General features: G+C 38.6%; 1 protein-coding gene across 1 annotated transcript in view; it reads right to left on the reverse strand.

Moving 5' to 3' along the window:
- Positions 1–18,079, reverse strand: part of elapor2b (endosome-lysosome associated apoptosis and autophagy regulator family member 2b) — a 95,289-nt gene that overhangs the window by 71,865 nt on the left and 5,345 nt on the right. The gene's annotated exons all lie outside the window — the stretch shown is intronic.

Below are 18,079 nucleotides of genomic sequence, written 5' to 3' on the forward strand. Positions count from 1 at the left end.
ACTAACAAGCACATAATGAATTAATAAAATATGAGTACAAGTTCTGCATAAACATAAAGCTGATTCATGAGAATCAATGCAGATTATTTAAAAAATTGCAATTTTCTGAAATTTCAAGATTGCTCTCTGTTTAAATGTTCATACCATATATACTCACGTATAAGTCGGGTCTTAAAACCTGAAAAATCAATCGTAAAATCACATCCCGACTTATATGCCCATTCAAAATTGTAAAAAAATAAATTAAATAATAATTTAAGTGTCACATCTTCTTGCCTCCTCCAATCTCGCATCAGTTTCTCAGATGCATCGGATTTTGTTGCAGAAGCGCTGTTACCAATTTCTTTCTCTACTTCAACGACATTTAATTAAAAACCAGCTTCACATTTTCTTCTGATCGAGTACTCCATCGTAGATAGGGGATGCTCTTACAATAAAGATGTATGAGGGTGTGAGATACAAAAACACAAATCAGTGCAAACGTTGCTTTGGAATAGTTTGGGTATTACTACGAGTATATATGGAAATTTAAATTTCTGCTAGTTCTTTTTAATGGGGATTACAGATAAACTACTCAATCTCTCTTGAGACATGGTTGTTTTTGGTTGAAAACATAAAACAACGTGATCCAAAAAATTTAGAGTGACTATTAAACATCACAGTTCATCACAAATCAGTACAATAAATGTGAGAATGTGAGAGATTTACCATTGAACTGGATAACTGTTTCTGCATGGGTCTGTGCAAAAATCAAATAAAATGAAAATGTGGAATTTAATCTTATAAGTTACAGATCAGTACAAATATAAGACAAATATCAGTGAATGTCCTTTAAAATATTATATATGTTTAGGTCTTCAAGAATGCAGAAATTACATTTACCTGCCAAAAACTTCCAAGAGATGTTCAGTTTACATGTGTGAGCATGTACTGTACGTAAAAGATACAAAGAATAACTAATTTGTTTCTGTTAAACTTTACTCTGAAATCTGATTATATATATATATATATATATATATATATATATATATATATATATATATATATTTTAACCTATTGCTTGTTAATGGCCAATAGTTCCCTCTATCTTTTTTTGCTTGAGGCATCTTGTCACAGTGATTAACACTGCTGCCTCATAGCTCAGATAACATTTTTGGTCACAATAATCTATCCAGCATAAATGGCAGAAGCATCCCTGGCCCTCTGAGATACTTGAGACCATTGCACCATTATAATCTACTCAAAACAAGTTTGGTCCCTCCTTTCCCACGGACCTCAGTACATTTTGTGGAGTTTGACAAATTTTTCAAAACATTTCTGTGATTTCCATAAAATCACAGCAAAGCAAACTCTGTAGTATTAGCTCATCACCGGTGAACACAAAGGTGGAACAAAAGTTGAAGGGGCTCCATGAATAGATGTTTCTCAGATATGTAATTAGGCTAATAATATCTGCTTTATATTGCTAATTTCAAAATTACAACTGATTAATGAAACTGCCATTTCATATCCCAAGAACATACGCATGTTTTCAAACCATGGAACGGTTTCAGATGACCATAACTCAACTGATGTGTAGTCTTAAACTGATCTCATTCAGTGTTCTTTTGATGGCATTGCTTCTTGTAGTACAAAAATCTTAAACCATACACTTTGGTCTTTTCAGTTCTCTGTATTTATTCTTGCAATGGATGTTCATAATGAACATTCCTCCAAAATATACATTTTTCTGGCAACAATGGCCAGAAACTCATGGCAGTAACCTATTTCTTTTCGTATGTTTCATATTTCTCCTTTCTGGTACTACTTAGTGCTGTGCGATAATTCGAGATTTTAAAATATACTGGGGTATAAACAGAGCAGGATATGGACTGAGGCAGTATTGTTTATATCAAGTTCAAATAAAGTTGTTTTTTTTTTTTTTTTAAATCTTGCAGAAAGCCTTTTTTCTTCTCCCTCACTGCCTTCTCCAGGTTACACTATTGTGCTGTGCTAGCTTTCCACATCTAACTATGCAAACACGGGCAACGTTACATACGCGGGTCTGAAATCCTAACCATGCCATGTATGTGCACTCCCCTCTAAGCTCTGTACCCTGCCACCCTGAGCTCCATCTCCGACCTATCCTGCAACCCACAGCGAGGCCTACTTGCTCACATGCACTCAAACAACTGTATTGCAACAAGAAGGGACATGACACACAAGTTATGACTGAAGATGACTTAAGTAAAGGAAAAATGGATCATTTATTCAAAATGATAATGGAGCCAGACCTGGAGGTGGGGCTCGATGGCGAGTGCCTGGTGGCCGGGCTTGCACCCATGGGGCTCGGCCGGGCATAGCCCGAAGAGGCAATGTGGGTCCCCCTTCCCATGGGCTCACCACATATGGGAGGGGCCAAGGAAGTCGGGTGCAGTATGAGTTGGGTGGTGGCCGAAAGCAGGGATCTTGGCGGTCCGATCCTCGACTACAGAAGCTGGCTCTTGGGACGTGGAATGTCACCTCTCTGAAAGGGAAGGAACCTGAGCTTGTGCGCGAGGTTGAGAGGTTCCGGCTAGATATAGTCGGGCTGACCTCGACGCACAGCTTGGGCTCTGGAACCAATGTCCTTGAGAAGGGCTGGACTCTGTACCACTCTGAAGCTGCCCCTGGTGAGAGGCGGCGAGCGGGTGTGGGCATACTTGCCCCCTGACTTGGAGCCTGTACATTGGGGTTTACCCAGGTGGATGAGAGGGTAGCCTCCCTCTGCCTTCTAGTGGTCCTAACTGTTGTTTGTGCGTATGCACCGAACAGCAGTTCAGAGTACCCACCCTTTTTGGAGTCCCTGGAGGGGGTGCTAGAGGGCATACCTTCTGGGGACTCCCTCGTACTGCTGGGAGACTTCAATGCTCACGTGGGCAATGACAGTGAGACCTGGAAGGGATTGATTATGAGGAATGGCCCCCCCGATCTGAACCCGAGTGGTGTTTTGTTATAGGACTTCTGTGCTCGTCACGGATTGTCCATAACAAACACCATGTTCAAGCATAGGGGTGTTCATATGTGCACTTGGCACCAGGACACCCTAGGCCTCAGTTCGATGATCGACTCCGAATGGGCCATGTTCTGTGCCTCTATTGTTGAGGCGGCTGACCAGGGACTCGGAGGTGGGCTCCCCCATCTCTGGGACTGAGGTCACCGAGGTGGTCAAAAAACTCCTTGGTGGCAGGGCCCCGGGGGGTGGATGAGATACGCCCGGAGTTCCTCAAGGCTCTGGATGTTGTAGGGCTGTCTTGGTTGACACGTCTCTGCAACATCGCATGGACATCAGGGACAGTGCCTCTGGATTGGCAGACCGGGGTGGTGGTCCCCCTCTTTAGGAAGGGGGACCGGAGGGTGTGTCCCAACTACAGAGGGATCACACTCCTCAGCCTCCCTGGAAAAGTCTATTTGAGGGTTCTGGAGAGGAGGGTCCGTCGGATAGTCAAACCTCGGATTCAGGAGGAACAGTGTGGTTTTCGTCCTGGTCGCGGAACAGTGGACCAGCTCTACACCCTTAGCAGAGTCCTGCAGGGTGTATGGGAGTTCACCCAACCAGTCTACATGTGTTTTGTGGACTTGGAAAAGGCGTTCGATCGTGTCCCTTGGGGAATCCTGTGGGGGGTGCTCCGGGAGTATGGGGTACCGGACCCTCTGGCAAGGGCTGTTCGGTCTCTGTACAACCGGTGTCAGAGCTTGGTCTGCATTGCCGGCAGTAAGTCGAACCCGTTTCCAGTAAGAGTTGGACTCCGCCAGGGCTGCCCTTTGTCACCGATTCTGTTCATAACTTTTATGGACAGAATTTCTAGGCATAGACAGGGTGTTGAGGGAGTCTGGTTTGGTGGACTCAGGATTGGGTCACTGCTTTTTGCAGATGATGTTGTCCTGTTTGCTTCATCAAGCCGTGATCTTCAGCTCTCTCTGGATCGGTTCACAGCTGAGTGTGAAGCGGCTGGGATGGGAATCAGCACCTCCAAATCCGAGACCATGGTCCTCAGCTGGAAAAGGGTGGAGTACCCTCTCAGGGTTGGGAGCGAGATCCTGCCTCAAGTGGAGGAGTTCAAGTATCTCGGGGTCTTGTTCACGAGTGAGGGAAAAATGGAGCGTGAGATCGACAGGCGGATCAGTGCGGCGCCCGCAGTGATGTGGGCTCTGCATCGGTCTGTCGTGGTGGAAAAGGAGCTGAGCCGTAAGGCAAAGTTCTTAATTTACCAGTCGATCTATGTTCCTACCCTCACCTATGGTCATGAGCTATGGGTAGTGACAGAAAGAACGAGATTGCGAATACAAGCGGCTGAAATGAGTTTCCTCCGCAGGGTGTCTGCGCTCTCCCTTAAAGATAGGGTGAGAAGCTCAGTCATCCGGGAGGGGCTCAGAGTAGAGCCACTGCTCCTCCACATCGAGAGGAGTCAGATGAGGTGGCTCGGGCATCTGATCAGGATGCCTCCTGGACGCCTCCCTGGTGAAGTGTTCCGGACATGTCCAACTGGGAGGAGGCCCCGGGGAAGATCCAGGACACGCTAGAGGGACTATGTCTCCCGGCTGGCCTGGGAACGCCTCGGGATTCTCCCGGAAGAGCTAGAAGAAGTGGCCGGGGAGAGGGAAGTCTGGGTATCTCTGCTCAAGCTGCTGCCCCCGCGACCCGACCTCAGATAAGCGGAAGAGGATGGATGGATGGATGGATTATTCAAAAGAACTGTTGGCAGCTTCTCCTAAAGCTTGGAAAAAGGCTGAATTTCAGATGCAGCCTGGTCTGCCTGCTCACCAGTTCATTACAGAGACGTCAACATGATGGGGATCAAGGCAGAAAATGATCAAGAGGGTTCCAAAGCAGGAGGGAACACTTTCAAAAAATCTGTCCTCAGAGAAAAAAAAAAACAGGCCTCTTGTCCTGACCTGGCAAGATCTGGAGGGCTTGAAGTGGTCAGGAAAGCTCTGAAACCTCTTCAGGAATTCACAGATGCATTATCTGGGGAGGACTCTGCTACCCTTTTATACGTTAAGCCAGTGCTCCAACTTTCCAACTCTACCATCCTGGCACAAGATGAAGGAGACAGTCAGCTTGGCAAATCTATGAAATCTGGTACTGTGGGTTTCTTGAATGAAAAGTATGCTGACCCATCATTTAGCGATCTGCTGCACTTGGAAACATTGGTTGATCCGCGTTATATTACAGTTGACAGGATTGAGACATTGAAGCTCAGAGCTGTATTGGAAATTGAATCACTGGCCTCTGAGAAAAGCTGCTGCAGCACAAGTGACTCAGCTGTGATCAACACTGTGTCTAAGCCTACAGACTAGCCAACAGGGGAACCACTTAAAAAGAAAAAATCCTTTGTAAGCTTTTTCATGCAGACCATAACCACCACCTACCCACAGCATCAAAGAAGCAAAAAATCTGAATGTTCTGTCATTTGTTGATTATTTCAAGCTTTACTTTGATAAATACATTCTTGTGACATCTTGTATGGCTTTAGATTACAACTGAAAATTCTACTCACTATATATACACACACACATATATATATATATATATACATATATATATTACATATATACATATTATATATATATTACATATATACATATTATATATATATTACATATATATATATATATATATATATTACATATATATATATATATATATATATATATATATATATATATTACATATATATATATATATATATATTACATATATATATATATATATATATATATATTACATATATATATATATATATATATATATTACATATATATATATATATATATATATTACATATATATATATATATATATATATATTACATATATATATATATATATATATATATATATATATATATTACATATATATATATATATATATATTACATATATATATATATATATATATTACATATATATATATATATATATATATATTACATATATATATATATATATATATTACATATATATATATATATATATATATATATATATATTACATATATATATATATATATATATTACATATATATATATATATATATATATTACATATATATATATATATATTACATATATATATATATATATTACATATATATATATATATATATTACATATTATATATATATATATATATATATATAAAATTCTACTCACTATATATACACATATATACACATACACACACACACACATATCAGTGGGGCAAAAAAGTATTTAGTCAGCCACCAATTGTGCAAGTTCTCCAACTTAAAAAGATGAGAGAGGCCTGTAATTTTCATCATAGGTATACCTCAACTATGAGAGACAAAATGAGAAAAAAAATCCAGAAAATCACATTGTCTGATTTTTAAAGAATTTATTTGCACATTATGGTGGAAAATAAGTATTTGGTCACCTACACACAAGCAAGATTTCTTGCTCTCACAGACCTGTAACTTCTTCTGTAAGAGGCTCCTCTGTCCTCCACTCGTTACCTGTATTAATGGCACCTATTTGAACTCGTTATCAATATAAAAGACACCTGTCCACAACCTCAAACAGTCACACTCCAAACTCCACTATGGCCAAGACCAAAGAGCTGTCAAAGGACACCAAAAACAAAAAATACATACTGTAAAGCATGGGGGTTGAAACCTCATGCTTTGGGGCTGTTTTTCTGCAAACAACAACAACAACAACAATATTTATTTATATAGCACATTTTCATACAAAACGTAGCTCAAAGTGCTTTACATAATGAAAAGAAAAATAAAAGACAAAATACAAAATTAAAATAAGACAACATCAGTTAACATAGAAAGGAGTAAGGTCCAAAGGGACCAGGACGACTGATCCGTGTAAAGGAAAGAATGAATGGGGCCATGTATCGTCAGATTTTGAGTGAAAACCTCCTTCCATCAGCAAGGGCATTGAAGATGAAATGTGGCTGGGTCTTTCAGCATGACAATGATCCCAAACACACCGTCTGGGTAACGAAGGAGTGGCTTCGTAAGAAGCATTTCAAGGTCCTGGAGTGGCCTAGCCAGTCTTCAGATCTCAACCCCATAGAAAATGTTTGGAGGGAGTTGAAAGTCCGTGTTGCCCAGCGACAGCCCCAAAACATCACTGCTCTACAGGAGATCTGCATGGAGGAATGGGCCAAAATACCAGCAACAGTGTGTGAAAACCTTGTGAAGACTTACAGAAAACGTTTGACCTCTGTCATTGTCAACAAAGGGTATACAGTATAACAAAGTATTGAGATGAACTTTTGTTATTGACCAAATACTTTTTTTCCACCATAATTTGCAAATAAATTCTTCAAAAATCAGACAATGTGATTTTCTGGATTTTTATTTTCTCATTTTGTCTCTCATAGTTGAGGTATACCTATGATGAAAATTACAGGCCTCTCTCATCTTTTTAAGTAGGAGAACTTGCACAATTGGTGACTGACTAAATATTTTTTTGCCCCACTGTATGTATGTATATATATATATATATATATATATATATATATATATATATATATATATATATATATATATATATATATACACACACACACACACACACACACACACACACAGTGCATCCGGAAAGTATTCACAGCGCATCACTTTTTCCACATTTTGTTATGTTACAGCCTTATTCCAAAATGGATTAAATTCATTTTTTTCCTCAGAATTCTACACACAACACCACATAATGACAACGTGAAAGAAGTTTACTTGAGGTTTTTGCAAATTTATTAAAAATAAAAAAACTGAGAAATCACATGTACATAAGTATTCACAGCCTTTGCCGTGAAGCTCGAAATTGAGCTCAGGTGCATCCTGTTTCCCCTGATCATCCTTGAGATGTTTCTGCAGCTTAATTGGAGTCCACCTGTGGTAAATTCAGTTGACTGGACATGATTTGGAAAGGCACACACCAGTCTATATATGGTCCCACAGTTGACAGCTCATGTCAGAGCACAAACCAAGCATGAAGTCAAAGGAATTGTCTGTAGACCTCAGAGACAGGATTGTCTCCAGGCACATATCTGGGGAAGGTTACAGAAAAATGTCTGCTGCTTTTGATGCTTTGTGCAATGAGCACAGTGGCCTCCATCATCCGTAAGTGGAAGAAGTTCGAAACCACCAGGACTCTTCCTAGAGCTGGCCGGCCATCTAAACTGAGCGATCGGGGGAGAAGGGCCTTAGTCAGGGAGGTGACCAAGAACCCGATGGTCACTCTATCAGAGCTCCAGAGGTCCTCTGTGGAGAGAGGAGAACCTTCCAGAAGGATAACCATCTCTGCAGCAATCCACCAATCAGACTTGTATGGTAGAGTGGCCAGATGGAAGCCACTCTTTAGTAAAAGGCACATGGCAGCCCACCTGGAGTTTGCCAAAAGGCACCTGAAGGACTCTCAGACCATGAGAAAGAAAATTCTCTGGTCTGATGAGACAAAGATTGAACTCTTTGGTGTGAATGCCAGGCGTCACGTTTGGAGGAAACCAGGCACCATCCCTACAGTGAAGCATGGTGGTGCCAGCATCATGCTGTGGGGATGTTTTTCAGCGGCAGGAACTGGGAGACTAGTCAGGATAAAGGGAAAGATGACTGCAGCAATGTACAGAGACATCCTGGATGAAAACTGGCTCCAGAGCGCTCTTGACCTCAGACTGGGGCGACAGTTCATCTTTCAGCAGGACAACAACCTTAAGCACACAGCCAAGATATCAAAGGAGTGGCTTCAGGACAACTATGTGAATGTCCTTGAGTGGCCCAGCCAGAGCCCAGACTTGAATCTGATTGAACATCTCTGGAGAGATCTTAAAATGGCTGTGCACCGACGCTTCCCATCCAACCTGATGGAGCTTGAGAGGTGCTGCAAAGAGAAATGGGCAAAACTGGCCAAGGATAGGTGTGCCAAGCATGTGGCATCATATTCAACAAGACTTTTTTTTTTTTTGTTCTTTATTTTATTTCGCCTTATACAATTTCTTGTATTAGGAATTTGGTAGTTTTCGCATACCCCTTGGGGTCAGAGCGCAGGGTCAGCCATTGTACAGCGCCCCTGGCGCAATTACAGGTTAAGGGCCTTGCTCAAGGGCCCAGCAGAGCAGTGGCCTTTTTGGCAGTGACGGGGATTCGAACCGGCAACCTTCGGGATACCAGCGCAGCTCCTTAGTAATTGCTGCCAAAGGTGCATCGACAAAGTATTGAGCAAAGGCTGTGAATATTTATGTACATGTGATTTCTCAGTTTTTATTTTTAATAAATTTGCAAAAATCTCAAGTAAACTTTTTTCATGTTGTCATTATGAGGTGTTGTGTGCAGAATTCTGAGGAAAAAAATGAATTTAATCCATTTTGGAATAAGGCTGTAACATAACAAAAGGTGGAAAAAGTGATGCGCTGTGAATACTTTCTGGATGCACTGTATGTATTGCTAGTATTCACCCTGCGATGTGCTGGCGCCCTGTTCAGGATTTGCTCCTGCCTTGCACACAATGCTTACTGGGATGGGTGCAACCCTGAATTGATAGCATAATTAAACATGTATAACAAAGTTCTGAACACTCTGTGGTCTAAGTTTATAACTAGTTTTAATTTCACAAAGATGTTTATCGTGTGGTGATTGGTTATGTGGAGAAAGAAAAAGGAAGTATTGGAACTGGGAGTTTGCTACGTCAGACGGAGACAGCACGTAAGCAATAAAGAAAGCCTGCTCAGAAGAACATCCATTGAATTCTGTGTTCGTGTCTCTGAACACCAGATCATGAACCCAATATTTACACAATATTTAAGTTAAACCTTTGCGATACCCATTCATACATCCAGTTTTCTGGAGCCTCGTCACACCTGCCATAAAGTTCTCTACACTGAACGTACACCTGGGGACCCCTTACTGCGAGGGAGCAGCACTACCGTCCATGTTTAATACCTGCTTTAATGCATTTCATCATGAAAATTTATCTTAGCATTCTACATTTTCAGAGAGCAGGAATATCAGGAAGTGAATGTATTCTGTGTGGCGATCACTGCATGCGCATCCTCTTAGTGCAAGAAGAAGTCAGTTTAAGAAGCGCATAGCAATTAACAACTGAGTCGGGGAACACTTAACACAATGCATTTAATGTGCTACATTAACTTATGATGGGGTTTGAGAAAATCTAGTAAAATAAACATTGATTTTAGGATGAAGTCTAGTTTATGACATTCTACTTTAATGACAAAGTAAACTATGAGAATGAAGTGGAAATGTCAACTTTAATCTCGACATAAGCATCAAGAATAAAGTCAACATGTCGACTTTATTCTCGCCATATAGTTTTTCTTTTCTTCACCGTGGCCCTAATACGCTTCCGTAGGGCTATACCACAAATAGCACTGTAAATGCAAGTTGCAGGTTTATTATTTACAGTATGTATATAGCTTAGATTGAAGCAAGGTCCATATTAATGCAGTTTGCCTTAATGATGGTTCAGTTGGTAAAGATGTCATCACCAAGTTGCACTTCTTGTATTTTATTTTAATCTGGAGAATACTGTGTAATGCACCTGGGCTTAAAGTCTTGGAAGTAATTATATTATTACTGGAAGTTGCACTATTATTTATTTTATTGTTATTATTTATTAGTTTAAATATCATGCAGTTTAATGATGGTAATGTTGTTTAAAAAGTCACTTTAATGTGTCAGTGGACAGAGATTGTTAACATTAACAAAGTGTAGTTGGTTTACAAAAAATATATACTATTTATTCCTTTTCTAAGACATGTTCAGTGCAATACAACTTTTGACAAGCACCTCTGGATATTTTACCAAGTCTAAATGCCTCTTTGGATGGTTGAAAATATGTTGTCAAAATTTTAGTTTAAGTTGTTTGCAAACTTTGCACAATAAAAAGGCTCTACATTTTGACTGCATCTGTCATGCAATGTGCTTCCTTCTCTTCATTAGTGCCACCCCCTTGAAAATGATCACTTTACGGGACCATGCAAACCTGTATTAATACTTGTGTGCACATTTAAATGTTTTTTTGTACAATGTACAATTCTCATGACAGTGGAATAGGTTATTCTTAGCCAGTAATTGCAGTGGAAAATTGTGGTTAACATCCACTCATGCATGGGGAAAGAATTCCGTCCAATACCGTGAAACTGGTATAATTTTGAAAAATACTGTGATATAGAATTTTGGTCATACCGCCCAACACTAGTGGAACCTATGAATGAAGACCCTTCCAGTTCCGGCCCTGAGTCTGAGCTTATGGAAGAGGACTCTTCTGCTTCCGCCCAGAATGACCTCAGTTCCCTTTCTGGCCTTTAAAGCTGCCATATTTACCGTAACTCATTAGTTATGTTTTGGACTCTGTTCTGAGCACATCAGTGTGAACAATTTATCCTTTTGCAGCCAGGAAATATTATACGGGAGGGTGCCCCAAACCTTTTTATGACTCTTGCGTCTGTTTTTTGTGACAACACATATCTATATATTAGGGCTGGGAATCGATTTAAAAAAAAAAAAAAAAAGGAACTAATTGCATCTTTGTATGTAATTAATGTAACTTAAACAAGACTTTCATTTGTAATTCACACGTACTTTAAAATACACTAATGGCACAGCACTGATTGCATTTTTTAAATCATGAACTATAATTTCTGATTGCTCAACCAAACACAACAATGGTAAGTGTAAACTTAGCAACATTGGCCTAAGTATGACTGCAGTTACAAGAGATGATGATTCAAGCATCTCTGAAACAGCTGTAATTTTCATCCACTACATTTCTGTAGTTTACAAACAATAGTGGTATAAACAACAATATCAATAAGGAGGATCAGAGGAGGCTAGACTGACTCATTCAAGCTAACTGAAAGGACTCAAATACTCAAGAGTGTTTTTTTATAACAGCGATATTAAGAAAGTCGTCTCTGGAAAAAAAACATTGCGTTGGACCTTGAAGGTGACAGGCCACATGAACTGAAAACTTCTCCATGTTCTACCGTTGTCAGCCAAGAGCAGGAAGATAAGTCTACAGAGGGAACATGGTTACTAAAATTGGATGACTGAACATTGTAAATATGTTAGATTATTAATAATTAAAAATGTTGCATTTTTTCTAAAGATCAACATTCCTGGAAATCTAAAATTAAAACTTGCTTCTAAGTTTATTACGCAGTTAAGCACACTACTTACTTCTTTGTTACTTTTATTTAACACTTTGTAATCTGTAGCAGCTGATTAATAAAAACATCTCAATGACATTAACTGTGGCGTTTTGGCTACACTGGCCTATAACAACTGAAACTATAGTTTGTTCATACAGGTCATACTTAATATGACATAAGAGTTTAAGGAGAAAAAAGAAAAAGATACAACAGTAACCATCACAGCAAAATTATGATTGGGTATGCCAGGCCAAGTTAAATATAACTATAGTATTAATTTCATTTGCTAAAATAAAACAATGCAATAATAATTCCTCATTTATATGTATATTGCAAATGGAAAGCCACTTTACACATTTCTAAATAAAATATGTCAATATTGGCTCAAGGCAGGCACACCCTTTTCCACACATTCGTATTTCATCATAATGGCATGCATTGTGTTAGTCACGGTTTAGTAATAACTGCTTAATCAAGATAATACAGCCTGTCATTTGCAGCACTGGGTGTAAGATAGGAAACAGCTCAGGACTGGGACCCTGTCTGTTCTACTGCAGGTCCCACTCATGCATATTATATTTTATATATATACACACATAAACACACACACACACATACATACACAGCACACTCAAATTTTAAATTAACAGTTTCCCTTATTATTCAAAGCTTTGCCAGAAGGAACAAAGGCAGGGTCAATATGAACACCTCAGTCTGGATGAAAAGGAAATATCTACAGGTATTATAATGAAGAAAAAACCTTTTAAGAAAAAGTTCAGTTATATAATCTTGTTTAATATTCCAGATAGTGGCTCAATTCCAACAATTTGGGTTTATATATTTGAAGTTTATACTTTTTTAAATATATATTTTAAATATATTTTCTTAATTTGTGATAAACAGGCAAACAAAGGTAGAAATACTAAACTGAATCAAAATCATTCCATAAACACTGTATATACTGTAGTTGGTGAGTTTGTAAATGTGAATTATTTGTGTACTAGCTTAAAATGTTGCATTATTTATTGAGAGTGATACCTGAAATGGCAAGTATTAACATTCTTTGCATAATCCTAATACTTCAGCATCTTATGTCTTTTACTTCTAACCGATGAAAAAAGTGAGAACAAAACTCAAAGGATTTCTTTGAATGAAGAACAGCTGACATAAAGTGTGACTCTCAAGAATCATAACTCTATTTTTCTATGAAGCTAAAACTACTCTGCACAGTGTTTTGCCTTTTACTGTGCATCAACCATTAGTTCATCCATCCATTATCCAACCCGCTATATCCTAACTACAGGGTCACAGGGGCCTGCTGGAGCCAATGCCAGCCAAAACAGGGCACAAGGCAGGAAACAAACCCCAGGCAGGACGCCAGCCCACCGCAGACTATTAGTTCAGTCTCCAGCAAAAGTAAATGCTTTGTGGAATTTTGCAATCCCTTTGTTCTCAGGGACTTGTGTGCTCTAAATTGCCAAAATGCAGAAAACCGATGCTATACTAGTTCAGTACACATACTACATATTCTTTTGTGTTGCTCGCTTCTCCAAATGGGGCTTCAGATATTACCTTTTTGTGGGATTAATTTTTTACTGCATTCAATAGACACATTTAGCTGACATAGCAAACAGCTACAACTGCATTTAAAATAAAAGACCAGAAAGAAGATACCTGGTGAGGGGGGTTGAGGGGGTGGGGAGGGGGTTGGCCAGTGCTAAAACATATGAAAAAAGAGCCAGGAGCATTTACAGGCATTAAGCTTTTGTGGTAAAAGGCATGGATGTTAAACAAAATTAAATTGGGTATATTGGGGATTAAGATTTTCAGAGGAAAAGAAGATATTTCTCAAAATAGTATTCCAGGATAAAAGATAGAAAATTAAAATTTCCAGACTGAACATAACAGCCTGTACTGCAGGCAGGTATACACAGGCTTCAGACAACTTTCTTGAGGATATTAAAAAGTAAAATATAAACCATACATTTTACATTCACAAATCAAATGTATTAACAATAATCATATATTCAGTGTACTGCATTACATGCAACAGATGTAATAATAAACAGGTTTTTTTGCTTTTTTTAAGTTCCATATATTCAAACCTTCGGAATGGTGAATGTAATTCAAAAAACACTGTTTACATAGCAAGTTTACAAGCAATGCATAGTGTTTTATTCAATAAAAGAATTAAATATTCAAGTACTACATGTCAAAACAAAACCATGTTTGAACTTTTACCAAGAGTGCAACAGAGTGCAGCATGCCCAGACTGGCAGACTCGCTAACAAACTTACAAATACAACAATCAATAAGCACTTTGTTTCTTCCTCCAAAAAACATGGTGTAAGAAAAACACATAATTACAGATATATTGTCAGTTGGCAAGTTAATTTTTTTTTATTTTTAAGCTTCATTTTCAAGGATGATTTCGGCTCTTGTATGATACACGGCAGGCTCAATTCCAAAAAAAATATATTGTAAAATATGAAATTGAGGACAAGAGATCATAAACACTGGAAGGACCATGGCTGACACCAACTTTTTTTTAAATCTTTAATTATTTCATCAGTGTGCAGTGGCCTTTACTTCCTTGACCACTCCTAATTAGCTGAACCTCAAATGTCCATGTTGTTGCAACTCTGAAATTCTGTTCAGAAAATGAGACAGGTCACATATTTTTTTTTTTTTTTTTTGAAGCTCAAAAGACCGTTTTATTACTACAACAAGCAACATTGATACTCAGATGTGAATCACTGTCTTTCTCCCCTAGCTTGCACTTAACTGCATTTGTCATTTTTACTTCAGAAAATCCACTCCATTAATGAACACAGTTTTCCAGATGTGAATTGCTGTCTGTCTTCAGTGCACAAATATAAAATAATCAACAAAAAAGTCACAATTAAAATTATTTACATTGTTTCACTACATGTGAAACAGAAAAAACAAATTTGAAAACTATTGGCACTCCAGTTTTGTCATTAGGCAAAAAATTGACTATAAACTCACTTAGCACAGCAATGTTTTCCACACACTGTGGAATTCATAGTTCACTGCCAGCATGAATTTGACAAAGTGAAAGGAGAACATGTGAAGTGGCACATAGTGGCAGAATGGTTGAGCCGCGAATAAAGAGTGCAGCAATGAACATCACCTCACTCGCAAAGTTTTCATTGATGCTTCACACCCAACAATGAATGCATGCACATAAAACTGATGTTGGCTATGCAATAAATTAGATACTTGGCACACTGATGAATTGCATAATGTGTTACAAGTAAAGGCAGACATACCTGCTCATAAGCAGCTGTTCCTGATGAAATGTACTTTCATGCAGTGAAAGTCAAATAAACCTGACAAATCTGGAATCAAATTTTGAATAGCTGCTGATGCAAGTAATACTGCATATTCTAGTTACTATTTCATATTTAGAGAAAGATCACAATCAAAAGCTAGGGAAAGACAGTGTGACCAAATCAACACGCAACTTGAGTGTTACTTTTTTACACCCGTCTTTTAAAATACAGGGGTAGTCAAAATTATGTTAACATTTGAATGGTGGAAACAATTTATTCACAAAACATACTTCATATGTGCAATTTCCCATTGGGATTAATAAAGTATCTATCTATTTATCTATCTATCTAAGATAATTTACAGGAATGTCTCAGCCTTTTCGCTATCATTTTCAACACATGTACCATATGTGGCACATAAATTGTCCACAAAAATTGTATACAAGTATATACATAGCAGTGCCATTGATAAACATAATTTTGACTTGCTCTGTATATAATGCTATCTACAACCTCTTTTTTCCAGTTAAAATTTTTTGATGAATTAAGGCAAAAATATAGAGTATACCAAGAATTTAATTCATGCATTTTATTTTTAGTAGGATTGAATATTTTGATGTGTTAGTCATTGGCTGTTCTATATCGTTTCAGGGAATTCGAAATAAGGTTGCAAGAATAATTTCAAGAACTACAAAGTATGACAACAAAACTACTGTTCTTAGGTCTGTACCTTGACTCCAGATAAACTTTGGATCCCCCTTCTTACATTTAAGGATTTAAATAGTCAAGGCCACACTAAACTATCTGAACTTATAATTTTTAATAAACTGGAGCATGCATTAAACATCTGCTTGTGTAATGATACAGGCCTATTGAAAATTTCAAGGATTAACAAAATAATAAAGAGGGCCCAAAACCTATGATCTACCCACTTATATGAGAAATGGTGTCTGCATTAAATCCAGGCTGAAGACATACTACTTTAGCCCGATTAAAGCTGCTGATTTAGCTGTGTGTATTTCATCACTCTTTGTTAGTCATTTGTATAAAAATGGAAGTATTAAAATTAACTATGAACTGTTACTAACCCTCCTCTATTCTGTTTCTCTTCTTGGCATTTTGCTGTGGCTCTTGGTGCCACTGCTATACTGCTTTTCAGGTGAAAAGACACCCGAGTCTTAGAATCAAAAGAAGGAAGGATTATGTTCTCATACTAGATGGCCCAGCACAGAGTTATATTAGTGAATGTCCAGGAGTAGGAGGCCAGCCAGCCAGTTGGTTTAGGTCTCCAAGAATGTGACTGTGTCTGACTTTGTCTTTTACATTGTAACTAATTGTGGACATCCAGAACAGTGCATCTTCTACAGGAATGCTGCTGACTGGAGCTTTCCTAGCCTCCGTTGTCAAATGCCCATAGTTCAACAATAATGTAAATGTTATTGTAAGGTTTCTTTTATGTTTATCAGTTTGGAATGGACTTGCTTTAATGCATGCTTTTATGTATATGCATTATTCAATTAGTAAAGTTTAATTGCATTTTCCTGGTGAAATTATTACTTTGTTCTGAGCCTACACTTGGTAAAAGTGCTATAAAAAATAAATTTAATACAAGAGAGACCAAGAAGCTCTATAAACTATAAAAAGCCTAGAATGTTTCAAAGCAAAGTAGACAAGCAAGTTATATTCCTCTGATTTATGACAGTATAGTGAGAACTGAATTCTACTTTTTATCCAAACATTCAATCATTTTCAAAAACACTTAATTTGATTCAGAGTCAAAGTAGGGCACAGCCTGTCCCAGCAACATTGGGCACTAGGAAAGAATTAGCCATGAACAATACATCACAGTCATTCATAAAAGGCAAATTTAAAGAAACCTGCTAATCAAACCTTCACACTTTTGGGATGTTAGAGGAGAGTTAACAATTATACAACCATATCATCCTTGCTAAACACAGTACATATTATATAAAAAAGATAGATAGATACTTTATTAATCCCAAGGGGAAATTCACATTCTCCAGCAGCAGCATACTGATACAAAAAAAACAATATAAAGAGTAATAAAAATGTAGGTAAAAACAGACAATAACTTTGAATAATGTTAACGTTTACCCCCCCGGGTGGAATTGAAGAGTCGCATAGTTTGGGGGAGGAACGATCTCCTCAGTCTGTCAGTGGAGCAGGACAGTGACAGCAGTCTGTTGCTGAAGCTGCTCCTCTGTCTGGAGATGACACTGTTTAGTGGATTCTCCATAACTGATAGGAGCCTGCTGAGCGCCCGTCGCTCTGCCACGGATGTCAAACTGTCTAGCTCCATGCCTACAACAGAGCCTGCATTCCTCACCAGTTTGTCCAGGCGTGAGGCATCCTTCTTCTTTATGCTGCCTCCCCAACACACCACTGCGTAGAACAGGGCACTCGCCACAACCATCTCATAGAACATCTGCAGCATCTTAATGCAGATGTTGAAGGACGCCAGTCTTCTAAGGAAGTATAGCCGGCTCTGTCCTTTCTTGCACAGAGAATCAGAATTGGCAGTCCAGTCCAATTTATCATCCAGGTGCACTCCCAGGTATTTATAGGTCTGTACCCTCTGCACACAGTCACCTCTGATGATCAC

Source organism: Erpetoichthys calabaricus, chromosome 1 (assembly GCF_900747795.2).
Source record: "Erpetoichthys calabaricus chromosome 1, fErpCal1.3, whole genome shotgun sequence".
Lineage (NCBI taxonomy): Eukaryota > Metazoa > Chordata > Cladistia > Polypteriformes > Polypteridae > Erpetoichthys > Erpetoichthys calabaricus.